Source organism: Pelodiscus sinensis, chromosome 5 (assembly GCF_049634645.1).
Source record: "Pelodiscus sinensis isolate JC-2024 chromosome 5, ASM4963464v1, whole genome shotgun sequence".
Lineage (NCBI taxonomy): Eukaryota > Metazoa > Chordata > Testudines > Trionychidae > Pelodiscus > Pelodiscus sinensis.
This window is the reverse complement of record NC_134715.1, coordinates 111,092,049-111,105,815: the sequence shown is the minus strand read 5'-3', so window position 1 is coordinate 111,105,815 and position 13,767 is coordinate 111,092,049.

The window sequence follows — 13,767 nt, the reverse complement described above, 5'->3', positions numbered from 1 at the left end:
GAAGAAACCTCTGTTTGGGATTACCTACAAGGATGCCATTTCAGATGGATGGGGGGGCAGCAGCTGTGCACGCTGGGACATGGCTTGCTTTTCATCCCATTCCCTGGACGTTAAGGCAGTAAGGGGAAAAGGCTTGAAATCTGTGCATGAGTCTCACACCTAGCTGTTGAGCTCCCTTTACCAGCCAGGTGTGAGAGGCATGCACAGATTGCAAGCACTTTCCCCTCACTCCCTTAGCATCTGGGGAATGGGATGAAAAGCTAGCCATGTCCCAGAGCGCACAGCTGCTGCTCCTCCCACCTCCACACCCTCCCAAAATGGCACCCTTGATTACTCAGAACATCCTGGGCTCCAATGTACAAGTTTAGGCCTTGTCTACACTGCACAGTGAAAGCCTACACACTGCAATAAGATTTTTGTAGGGAAAAAAGCCCAGTTTCAGTGACAAAATACTTCCACCTCTATGAGAGACTTTTTTCCCCTCCCTGTATTGTCAACAAAAAGCCAGTGTAGACCCCACTCGCTATAATTGGTCCTCCAGGAAGTGTCCCACAATAACTATACTGACTGCTCTGGTCAGCAGTTTGAACTCTGCTGCCCCACAGCCTGTTATACAATCCACTCCTCCTCTTTGCAAGACCTGGGAATTTAAAAATCCATTTCCTCCTGGCCTGCGTGGTGTGGCGAGATCTCATTGTCTTTTCCCAGGTGCCCATAGCTGGCTATTGCACCAAAATCTCTCCGGGTATGTCTACACTACCCCCCTAGTTCGAACTAGGGGGGTAGTGTAGACATACCCTCCCTCTTGGACCACTGTGGAGCTGTTGGAACTGATTTCGAGAAAATTACAATGGGGGAGGTCTAGGTTGGATATTAGGAAAAACCATTTCACTAAGAGGGTGGTGAAGCACTGGAATGGGTTACCTAGGGAGTTGGTGGAATCTCCATCCTGAGAGGTTTTAATGTCTTGGCTTGACAAATCCCTGGCTGGGTTGATTTAGTTGGGATTGGCCCTGCTTTGGGAAAGGGGCTGGACTTGATGACCTCCTGAGATCTCTTCCAGCTCTATGATTCTAAAAGTCTGTAGTACCAACTGCATTTGCCTCATAGGCACTGGGACACCTATGGGCACATTTCTCTAGGCTTGTGTGAAAAGCATTATGACCAGAACATTTCTCAGTGCAGAACAAATATAAAGGAGCAATGCATCAAAGGACATTTTGCATGGTCTCAAGTTGTGTTGAACTGTGCTCTGCTCCACCTTCCCACAACACCTAATAACAGAAGATATCACCCCACACTGTGGGACACATACCCACGTGCATTGCTCACACTGTTGATGATGGCATTCCCAATGTGACTGTGATCTGTTGACAGTGAGAGCAAGTGTGAATGCTCTTCTGCAATTTTTTAAATATTGGCTTTTGGATGTCAACGTACGTTCTGTCATCAAAACTTAGTAGTGGAGACAAAGTCTACATCACTCATCAGTCTTGTAGCAATTCTTCAGGAACAATTACCTGCATGCTTTTCCAACTGCCTTTAAGTTATCAGAGCCTAAAATTGAATGTCTATATAAAAATAGTTTATGGGAATCTCTAAAGCATAATCAATCTATGACTAAGTTATGTCTAATATGTATTGTTCTGGGACAGATATTTTCTCTCAGCTGCACCAGAACAAATCTAAAAGGTCCAGCTGCTTCTGCAAAGTTATTCCATATTTACCCCCATTTAACTAAGAGCTGTAGCTATAGCTATATGCTCATCTAGTCCCCTTAAGTACATTTTGTTTTATCCTTACAGACATGTTTGACAGTTGTCAAACTGTGTGGAAAATACAGATATTTTTGACATTGTGTGATAAGAAAAAAGGACAGTTTGCTAGAGCAGGGTACTTTTATGTGAATGCTTTATTAGAAGTTCCAAACTCATCTCAATCTCACCAGCATCATTCCAACAGAGTATTGTACATTTTCATTTATTTAAGACCTGTGTTGGTTTTGATTTTTTGATTTTATTGCTCACTCTGCATGGAGGTCTGTAAATCACTCCTAATGTAACATGACTATATTCCTTTGCACTATAAAACTTCCCTTAGGGCATTCTTGTAGTTTAAAAGTAAGTAGTTAGCAATGCTGCGATTACAGCTTTTACATTAAAAGGCCTTTGACTACAGTAACATAGTGACCTCACAGCCAAGAGAAGCCCAGCTGCACATTGGGGTGAATCCACGTGGAGAGAAGGTGGGATCGCCCAGAGCCAGTCAGCTTTGGGTGCTCTGCTATTTTATCTGCAGGCAATGCAGCCACATCCCAGTGATGAAAGCAGCTTTGGTCCTCCTTCCTCAGAACCAATGCTGGCGATCTGTGGTTTATGTTCCCTTTAATATGAATTGTTCAATAAGATTTGCTGCTTGATTTTTCTCTTTCTTTTCATGTAACATAAAAACGAGTAGTCCATGGTACCTCAGGGTATGTCTACGCTACAGAGAAGATCGAAGCTGCCACTGTCGATCTTCCAGGGTTTGAATTAGCGTGTCTAGTGAAGACACTCTAATTCAAACTGAGAGGGAAACTGTGGTCGATTCTGATAGTCCTGCTTCCAAAAGGAGTAAGGGAAGACGAAGGGAGAGTGTTCTTCATTCAACTTCCTGCAGCGTGGACAGTGCCGAAAGTCAAATTAAGGTACTTTGACTTGAGTTAAGCAATTAATACAGTTGAAGTTGTGTATCTTAATTTAACTTTATCATTTTTTAAGGTTTACAGGATCTTTTGAAAAAGCGCCCCGTTATCGAAAAACCGTGTCTAGACTGCGGTTTCCATTTCAAAATAGCGCTTTTTCGAAAGAGCACCATTACATGATTATGCAAATTAAGTGTGGGATGTTTAAATCCCGGCTTCATTTTCACTTTCGACATGCTTCATTTATATCCCTCTGTCAGCAGAGGGATGTAGTCTAGACACACCCTTGGAGACTAAACTATATTTATATATAGAAAGAGAATCATGAGCTTTCATGGACAAAACCCATTTCTTAAATATATATATTTAGTCTCTAAGCCCTGGTCTATTAAATATATATCTTTAATAACCCCCTTATTTCAAAATAATAAATGGAACGTCCACACTACCAAGCCTGTTATTTCGAAATAACCAGCTGGTTATTTCAAAATCTGTACTCCTGCTTTCCTCAGGGAATAAGTTTATTTCAAAATAGTTATTTCAGGAGTTATTTCGAATGTAGTTATTTCAAAATAATTTCCTAGTGTAGACATGCCCTAAGGTGCCACAGGACTACTCGCTGTTTTCAGTTACAGACTGACACAGCTCTCCCTCTGTTACTTTTATTCACGTAACAAAGCTATATCTAGAACACTGGCGATGCTTTGGTAACAGCCAATATTTTGACAGGCCTTTTGCCATGACAGGCAATTTGACAGTGATTTTCATTGGTGTGAAATTATAGACTTCCCAATCCTTCATTAGCCTATTGAGTGGGGATGACAGGATGAGATTACCTACAATGGCCCAGTCAAAGCTGCAATTCACAACTGCCAGAGGAGAGATACTAGATGGGGAGGGCTCCAACTTACCTGGGAAAGAATTCTCTGCACTGTCTGTATGATGGCTTCTGTCCACCTGCCCAGGATCTAACTGATTGTCATATGTGCATTTGGGAAGGAATTTCCCTCCAGGTCAGATTAAGAAAGACCCTGGGGATGAGGGAAGGGTAGCCTTTATATACAGTGTGGGGCCTGCGTCACTTGCTGGATTGAGCTAGAATAAATGGTGGATTCTCTGTACCTTAAAAATCTTTAAATCATGATTTGAGAACTTTTGTAATTTAGCCAGAGGCAGGAGAGCTGACAGCCATGCCAGGCCCCCGGGAAAAGTTGGGTGAGTGGGAGCAGTCTCCACGCTCCTGGAAAGCACAGAGCCTCAGGTGGAAGGGAGAAGGAGGGGGCAGCAAGCCCTTTGAGCCGCCTGGAGAGCACCATGTTGGCCCCAGGAGTCATTGAAAGGAGCCCAGGGCTCTGGCTGTCGCAGTAGCAGTGACAGCAGCCAGGAGTCCCAGGTCCTTTAGAATCACAGGGCACTGGGGCACTGGTCCCTTTCCACTCCCAGTCCCCATCCCTGTGGCAGGTGTGGCCAGAGGTTAGGGGTCTATTACAGGTGTGAGTGAGATTCTATGTTCTGCGACATGCAAGGAGGTCAGACTAGATGTTCATCATGGTCCCTTGTGGACTTCATGTCTAGAGTGTCTTTCAAGAGTACAGGCACTAGTACCTTTGATTTCAAAGGTAAAAATCCTATTGGCTTCGATAAAAAAAATAATCAAGATTAAGCCTTTAGAGAATAATTGTGATTGTTTAGCCACAGATTGGATCCCGGAATCAGCAAGGGCATGAAATGTATAATCCCAGGCACTGAGTGTTTCAAATCTCCCTTACTGCCAGCTTCAGGAGAGTGTATTTGGTACCTTGCATGATCAGGCCCGCAGGTTGGCGAGACTAGCTACTGCAGCAGGTAGGCAGACTGTCAATATGTTGCTGGTGTGTTTGTTCTCAGCAGGGGAGGAAAGTGTTTCCACTTGCTTATCTGTTTTATTTCAACACCACAGTTTGCAGCCTCCGTCTTGATGTGCTGGGAAACTGTGCACTGGGATCAGGAGTGAATGCCCGTGCCTGAATGAAATCAGAGTCTGCTGGCTCTGAAGAAAATTTGTTACTTTTGTTGCTTGCTGCAGAGATGGTCTGTTGATTGAAAGCAACCTGCTGTGGCTACTGCTGAAATTGCTGGAGTCGGCAGCAGACTGACAGCAATGGGGAGGGAGGAAGTGAGAGGAGAAAAAAAACCACAAGAGAAAATGTTAGGGTAGGATTGTACTGTTGGAGCAGTGTGTTGTTTATTTGAAAGGATCCAATTATGGATCCTTCTCTCACACTGGGCGATGGGTCTCGCTTAAGGCAATGGGACCACTTGTATAAGTGCTTCACAACACGAGCAAGCATTCCACAATCAGCCCCTATAATTTACATCAACCTTCAGATGAGAAATCTGCCTGAGGAGCCCAGACATGCAAGGTGCTGAATGGCTTGAAGTCTCATTGACTTTAGCCTGGGTTAGTGCTCAGTATCAGGCCTGGGAGACAAGAAGGGTTCTATTCTGAGCTCTTCTGGTGAGCTTTGGTAAGTCACTTCACACCTTCCCTCCCTGCCATGTGCTGTGTTTCTTTAGATAGAAATATTTTGGGGGCACCTGTTGTCTCTGTTTATACAGTGTTCAGCACAGCAGGGCATCTTAGGCACTAGTGTTATACCAACAAACAGGATCTTAATGTTACTATAGTTAGATATTACTAACATGTTTTAGAGAACCCCTTTACATGCCGATGTGTATTTTTATGTAATCATTTTGTTATCCTAACATGGCGCTGCAATCTGAACTGCAAGGATGTGACATGTAGACCACTTTAACATGTCCCAGGTAAACCACACTGTACCCCTGGCACATTAAATCTTTTAAGCAGCAAGGCAGTACAAAAACCAGCCAGGTGGTAATCCTATTCCATCACTCCTAGGTATAATTCATTGCTGCCATAAAGCACAACAACCAGGAATCCACCATAGTGATACAGATGCTTTTTTTTCATCTATTCATTTTGTGAAACAAATACCAAGCTAGGCCTGCAAGAGTCAGTCAAGGAAAAATATGCTGTTAACATTATCACAGGGAGAAATCTTGATGAGAAAAAGGCTAATGGGCTAAAAATAGAGACAATGTATATTGCACAGCGCCTAGCACAGGTATGTCCTTCTGCGTGATGGGAGCCCTTAGATGTTTGTGTTGATTAAAAGATCAGATCTACTGCACTGTACCACCATGACCTTCTCTTTGTGGCATGTGAAAATTCTTCTCTAGCTCTCAAGCAGCAATAACGCATGCAGTTATAGCAAAGAATCACATCTATTGCTTTCTTATTCTGTTGCTTCAGGCAAACCTCCAGAATATTGTACCTATAATAGACTAAGTTCTCTTGTAGCCTGTTTGAAAGCTCTGAGCTAAAAGAATAAATTAAAATAATAAAAGGATTGTGTGTAAATTAAAAGAGCCAACATTATGTTGCCCTGAACAGCAGCATGTGGATCTATGATCATAGGGGTTAATAAAAAGATCTGTATCAACCCACTGCTGAATTTTGCAGTACTGCAATAATTCCATTATTGGCCTGCTCTAGTTCAGCACTTTCTGATCTGGCAACATCCATGTCCGGCATGTTTTTAGTTAGCTGGCTGTCCACTTTTCCTGGGTGTGGCCAAGTTTCCCAGTTCCGTAAAGTTTGCTTGTAGCCACCAGTCCTGGTTTTCAGTGTTCAGTGCTATTATTTAGCCTTATTTCCCCCTAAATGTCTTTTAAGAGCCCACTGAGCAGCAGAAGTGTTGGTAATGCTGCTAGACAATATTGACCTCTCGTGGTTCACCAAAGTCTCTGGTTTGGCACCTGTTTGGTCTTGAAGATACTGGATTAGAGAGTTTCAACCTGTACATAAAACATATTTAATGTGAAAATTGCAGAAATACACAAGGATTTGGCCATTTTTTTTTGCAATAATATATGTTTATTGAAACTGGCATATAAATTGAAGGTCTCACTCTAGTAACCTCTTCACCACGGAGGCTGTGTCTACATTGGCAAGATTTTGCGCAAAAGCAAATGCTTTTGTGCAAAATCTTCCCGCCTGTCTTCACTGGCCGCAAGTATTTGCTCAAGAACACTGATGTTCTACTGTATGAAATCATGATAGAAATGTAGCCGTGTTAGTCTGGTGTAGCTGAAACAAAAAACAGGATTATGTAGCACCTTAAAGACTAACAAGATGGTCAAATTAAGATGGGTATCTTTGTACCCATTACAGAGATAGCTTCCCCAATTATCACCTTTAATATCATTAGCTCATAGACATTTACCTCTCCCCCCTCCCCCTTCTGTTCTGAAATTTGATTTGTCCTTTTCACATGTGTTCATTTTTTTGATTGTATCCTTTGGAGTATATATGGTTGTGCCAATTTTCTTCCACTATTTGATCTGAGGAAGTGGGTCTGGCCCACGAAAGCTCATCACCTAATAAACCATCTTGTTAGTCTTTAAAGTGCTACATAGTCCTGTTTTTTGTATGAAATCAGTGCTTCTTGCGCAAATACTCTGACACTCCTGCTCAGGAATAAGTGTTCTTGCGCAAAAGCCCAGTGTAGACAGGTAACTTCAATTTCTTGCGCTAGAAAGCCCGATGGCTAAAATGGCCATCGGAGCTTTTTTGTGCAAGAGAGCATCTACACTTGCACGGATGCTTTTGCGCAAAAGCAGATCTTTTGCGCAAAGGCACATGCCAGTATAGACGCTCTCTTGCGCAAATACTTTTAACGGAAAAACTGTTGCGCAAAATCATGCCAGTGTAGATGCAGTCTAAGAAAAGTAAACGAGTATCAACAAGCAAATGCAATATTAAGCTGTGCTTTTATTATACCTCCTGCTCAAAGCTTGCAATGAAAGTGAAAGGAGCAGACTAAAGGAGAGGAAAAAACATCCTTATTTGCATCTGTCTCACCCCAGTTATTAAGCATCTGCTTATTAATTACTGCTATTGTTAAGAAATGACAGTATGCTCAGTGCTCTACAAGACACTTAAGATGACACAGTCACTGTGCCATGGTGCAGATGATCAAAATAGACAGCACAAATCAGACACAATGCATTGGCTGGCTCAGGGGATGGTTTTATCTCAGAGCATAACAATTTATTTTGTGTCACTGTGGCATCAAACATTGGGACGAATATAACGTCTCCCCTGTTCCCATGCTCTTCAGGCAAGAAGATTTAGGAACAAATTTTGCTCACATATGGCTTACCAAGAGAAAGCCAACTATTCCCAGAATCATCCCACGACACTGTGTAAACTGCAGAAGCACATCACCCCCTTGTGTAGTTTGCGATGTATAGCTGGATACAAATTGGAAAGGAGATATTTCCATTTCTTCCTACCTGCAGTGCTTAAATTGAGAAGCTAGTGCCTTCACTGGAATCCAGGAGACATTAACATACAATCACGAGGAAAGGTGGAGCTCCCCAGAGGAAACAAAGTATCAATGCTGTGTCACTCCTTAAACTTACATGGTATGCATCCTTCTATGGCTGACCAAAAAACGTGGGGGTGGGGTTCATTCCCTGGCTCCTCCTCAACTGCTGTGTGTGGCTTGCTCTAGGACTTCATACAATCCATCATAATAGCAGCTGTGTCTTTGCACAGTGGCCAGCCATTGAGCATACATTCCTATGCTTGGGTCGGATTCTGACACCTTTGCTCTAATTGAATAGTGCTTTACTACATCAGCCATCCCATTGGGTGTAACTGAGGCTGTCAGAGACTGGCCCCGTGTTAGAAGAAAATGGAGCACCTCATCTACTGTGCACAGTGGAATCTTCCATGAAAGTACTAAGAATGTATAAAAATAAACAAATCCCTTTCTTTACTCCCCCCCGCCCGCCCTCTGCCGCACCAATGTCCATCACATTCATGTTCTGGATTCTTTGCCTTTCTTAACTTTGACTTGTGATGAAAACTGACCTTGCCCGCGTCTGCCTCACATGTGAGCAGGACACAAGTCTGATGTGTATTTCTTCTTTCTAACTTTACTGCTGCCAGAGGATATGAAACTGGCCATGGAATAAATTGGAATAAATAAAGTGGAAAACAAGTTTCAGGCCCCAGGGCCAGTTTTCTGGCTTCTTTTCCTTTACAAGTTAAATTCTTCTCATCTAGTTCCTGGTTTGTATGTTTTGGCCCCTGTTTCCTCTAAGGAATGTGTCCACACAGTTAAACAAAATGCTTCCCGGAGGCAAGCTGGAGCTTCACACATGGTACAGCAGACAGAGAAAGAAAGCTTTGTAAAGAAAGAAATGGAGTAAGTTCTTGGGTAGGTAAGAAAAGCTTGATATTGTTAATGGCCAAACTATAACATCAAGAAGTAATTTTTTAGATTCCCAATTAGGTCAGGTGCTATGGGAGACATTGCCTACACCCCTTAAAAGAGTACGAGAAAGAACTAGCTGCAAAAAATTTTAGTCAATGTTTTCTTGACTTAAAAGTGCAGTGAGCTTGCACCTTCTCCAAACAGCTCTTCAAACAAACACAGTCCACAAAGTATGTAAAGTCAAAGCTCTCCTCTTCCTAGTACTTGGCTTTCTTTAGGGAAAAAACCCAGCTCAGATTTTCTATCCAGGCTTGGCTATTGCTAGTTCCCCACACAGGATTTTGCAGCACACACACGAGGTTCTCTAACAGAGAACAAATATCCTGCTCTCCTACATCCAGATGGAACAACAAACACACTTAACCCTTTCCCTGAAAGATCAACATCTGCTAAGATTTCAGGCAAACACTTCCAGACTGTTAATGGTAACAATTTGGAACTGTTCCTGCTCTCATTGAAGTCAATGGCTAAATCCCCATTGATTTACTTTCATGGAAGCAGGAATTGGCTGTTTGTAGCATATATTACAAAGAAGAGCTACATTTATGAATACAAAGAGGCCTCCCGAATTCATGGCCATGAAAAATGTGTCACGGACTGTGACATCTAGTCTTGTGTGCTTTTACTCTATACTATACAGATTACCATACAAGTTTCTCAAACTGAGAGTCCTGACCAAAAGGGAGTTGCAGTGGGGGGTCACCAAGTAATTTTAGGGGGGTCAAGCTATAGTCTCTTACCTTGGTGATGCTTTAGAGCTGGGCAACTGGAGAGTGGCAGCTGTTAGCCAGATCTCCAGCTCTGAAGGCAGTGCAGGTGTAAAGGTGGCAATACCATGCCATCCTTACCTCTACACTGCTGCTGGTAGTGGCTCTGCTTTCAGAGCTGGGCTCCCAGTGAACAGCTGCTGCTCTGCAGCTGCCCAACACTGAATGCAGTACCACCACTGACAGCACTGCAGAAGTAAGGGTAGTAATACCCCAATCCTGCCTATAATAACCTTGCAATTTCTCCCCCACTCGACTCACACCACTCCTTTTTGGGTCAGATCTCCTACAATTACAACATTAAAATTTCAGATTTAGATAGCTAAAATAATGACTTTTACCATTTTAAAAATCCTATGACTATGAAATAAACAGTGAATTTGGCAGGGCACTACAAATAGTGGAGTTAAAGGATAATAAAACAAATTAGGCTATCTTTGATCACTTTAAAATGAGTGACACTGATTTCTAAAGGATGCGTCTACACTGCATCCATAGCTCAAAATAAGCTACACAATTCAAATTATACAAATTTTATAGCTTCTTTCGAGTGTATTTTGAAGTAGCTTATTTTGAAATTTGGCACTGTGTAGACAGTGCCAAATTTCAAAATGGAGCACTAGTCCAAAACATCTCTTAATCTTCATGTAACAAAGTTTACAGGGATGTTAGAATAGTGAGCTCATTATTTCAAAAGTTATTTTGAAATAACAGGCTTGTTTAAAAGACAGGGAATAGCTATTTTGGAATGCTGGAAGTATCCCGAAATAGCACCACTGTCTAGATGTACCCTAAGAGGCCTCTACCTTTGCTTCCATTCCCTTGCTTTCTTTTCTCATGAATTATTTTACTGCAAAAACAAAATCTATACCAAAATTATACATGAAAAGGAATTGCACCTCTGAGGGTATGTCTACACTACCCCACTAGTTCGAACTAGCGGGGTAATGTAGGCATACCGCACTTGCAAATGAAGCCCGGGATTTGAATTTCCCGGGCTTCATTTGCATAAACTGGGCGCCGCCATTTTTAAATCCCTGCTCGTTCAAACCCAGTGCCGCGCGGCTACACGCGGCACGAACTAGGTAGTTCGGACTAGGCTTCCTAGTTACTCCTCATGGAATGAGGAGTAACGGTAGTTCAGACTAGGAAGCCTAGTCCGAACTACCTAGTTCGTGCCGTGTGTAGCCACGCGGCACAGGGTTCGAACGAGCAGGGATTTAAAAATGGTGGTGCCCAGTTTATGCAAATGAAGCCCAGGAAATTCAAATCCCGGGCTTCATTTGCAAGTGCGGTATGCCTACATTACCCTCCTAGTTCGAACTAGGAGGGTAGTGTAGACATACCCTGACTGACACAGACAATATCATTGCCAATTATGTACCACTAATAATTAGAATAAATAGGTTTATGTTCTGAGGTTGGTTCATAATATGGCAAAAGTGGATTTTCTTGAATACACCGAATAGCTGATAGTTACACCATAGTTTTAGCATTGTATTCAGAGTGGGGTTCAGTAGTGCAAGTGTAAGTGGTCAATGAATGTAACATCTCCTCAGTGCTTGATCTACAGAGTTATGGAAGTCTGTTATAGCTTGTGGCTCTAACTCAAGCTGTGAAAGGTCACATTATAGCTCTGGAGGTTCCCAGTTCATTCTCTTGCATCAGACAAGATAACTGTTGCAACAAACATCAGGTCAGCATAACATATACATGGTTTGGTCAGTTAGCCCTGATTACATCTCCTTGCATTTGCTATAGCAGACACCTCTTACATGGAGAAGCAATATTAGAAAAGTAGGGGAAGAATTAAATAAAAAGGACGAGGAGACATATGGCACAGTATGGTTAAAGCAGTATAATTTTCTAGTATCAACAAGGCCTTTACCTAAAAGTTATAAATCGGTTTTCTGGGGGAAGTGATATCAGGAATGCCAGCAAATACAAAAATCCACAATAATGTATGAGTCTTTAACCTTAACCAGATTCTATAGTTATCTAGATCCTCAGTAATCAGGGTGTTTGGAAGTGTGGTTCCTAAGCAGGAGAGAAGGTTCCTTTATTTTTTGGTTTTTTTTTTTAAAAAAAGATGAGAATTTGCAATTAAAATAAGGTTCTTAACTGAAAACTATAATTGATTCACAGCATACATATGAACACTAATTTTTGTCATGTTCCATTATTTAAACTTGTCTTTGTCATGATCAAGTTTTTGGTGTTTTGGGGTTCTTTGGCCCAAATCTATTCCTGAGCCTGGCTAATATGTTTAATAAGTTTATTCAGTTTCCTGAACAGAAAGCAGCTCCAGTTATTTTCATGACATACATTACCGTAGTCAGTAGAGCTTCATTCATCCATAGCCTGTCCTCCATATTCTTGCACTTTGCAGAGTTATTCCCACCATGCAAAGTGGGCAAGACTCTTGGTGTCCAGTATAGCTTGAAGGAATCATAGAGCTGGAAGAGATCTCAGGAGGCCATCAAGTCCAACCTCCTGCCCAAAGCAGGACCAACCCCACCTAAATCATCCCAGCCAGGGCTGTGATAAGCCGGGACTTAAAAACCTCTAGGGATGGTGATTCTACCACCTCCCTAGATAATCCATCCCAGTGCTTCACCACTCTTCTACTGAAATAGTTTTTCCTAATATCCAACTTAGACCTCCACTTGCAACTTGAGACCATTGCACCTCATTCTGTCATCTGTCACTATTGAGAACAGATTCTCTCTATCCGCTTTGGAACCTCCCTTTCAGGTAGTTAAAGGCTGCTATCAAATCCCCCCCCCCCCACTCCCCTTTTCTGTAGACTACATAATCCCAAATCCCTCAACCTCTCCTCGTAGGTCATGTGATACAGCCTTCTAATCATTCTTGTTGCCCTACGCTGGACCCTCTCCAGTGTGTCCACATCCTTTCTGAAATGTGGGGGGGTCCAGAACTGGACACAATATTCCAGATGTGGCTTCACCAGTGCCGAATAAAGGGGAATAATCACTTCTCTAGATCTGCTGGCAATGCTCCTCCTAATGCATCCTAATATGCCATTAGCCTTCTTGGCTACAAGGGCACCCTGTTGACTCATAAGTAACTGGAAAAGGTGGCTTCCTGATACCCAAAGTGAAATCTTAGCTCTCAGCTGTGCTGGAACTAAGGGCGTGGGAGGTGCTGCAGCACCCTGGCTTGAAGTGGTTTCCATTATATACAAGGTTTACAGTTTGGTTCAATAGTTCCCAGCACCCCTGCTGACTCTAGGAAGTCAGTGAGTTTTGCCATTGATTTCAGTGTGGTCAAGATTTCATCCATGAGCTTCATACACAGTATGAGAGCTGTGTATGTGGAGAAAACAGAATAATAGAGCCACAGTCTGTTACATGAATCAGAGCTAGGAACTATGCTCATCATAGCTAGTTGATCTGAGGATTTGTTTTAGCTCTGCTGTTATATTAGGGTATGTCTACACTAGCCCCCTAGTTTGAACTAGGGTGGCTAATGTAGGCATTCGAACTTGCAAATGAAGCCCTGGATTTAAATATCCCGGGCTTCATTTGCATGTTCCCAGGTGGGTGCCATTTTTAAATCCCCTTAGTTCGAACTGACTGCCCGCAGCTACACGCAGCAGTCAGAAATTAATCCGAACTAAATCCTTAGTTCGGATTAACTGTTACACCTCATTGCAGGAAGACTAACAGTTAATCTGAACTAAGTCCTTAGTTTGGATTAATTTCTGACTGCCACGTGTAGTTGTGGGCAGTCAGTTCGAACTAAGGGGATTTAAAAATGGCGCCCGCCCGGAAACATGCAAATGAAGCCCGGGATATTTAAATCCCGGGCTTCATTTGCAAGTTTGAATGCCTACATTAGCCACCCTAGTTCGAACTAGGGGGCTAGTGTAGACATACCCTCAGTCTGTTGTAAGAACTGTTTACAATCAGACACACACAAAAACAATGAACATAAGATAGTTTCTGGA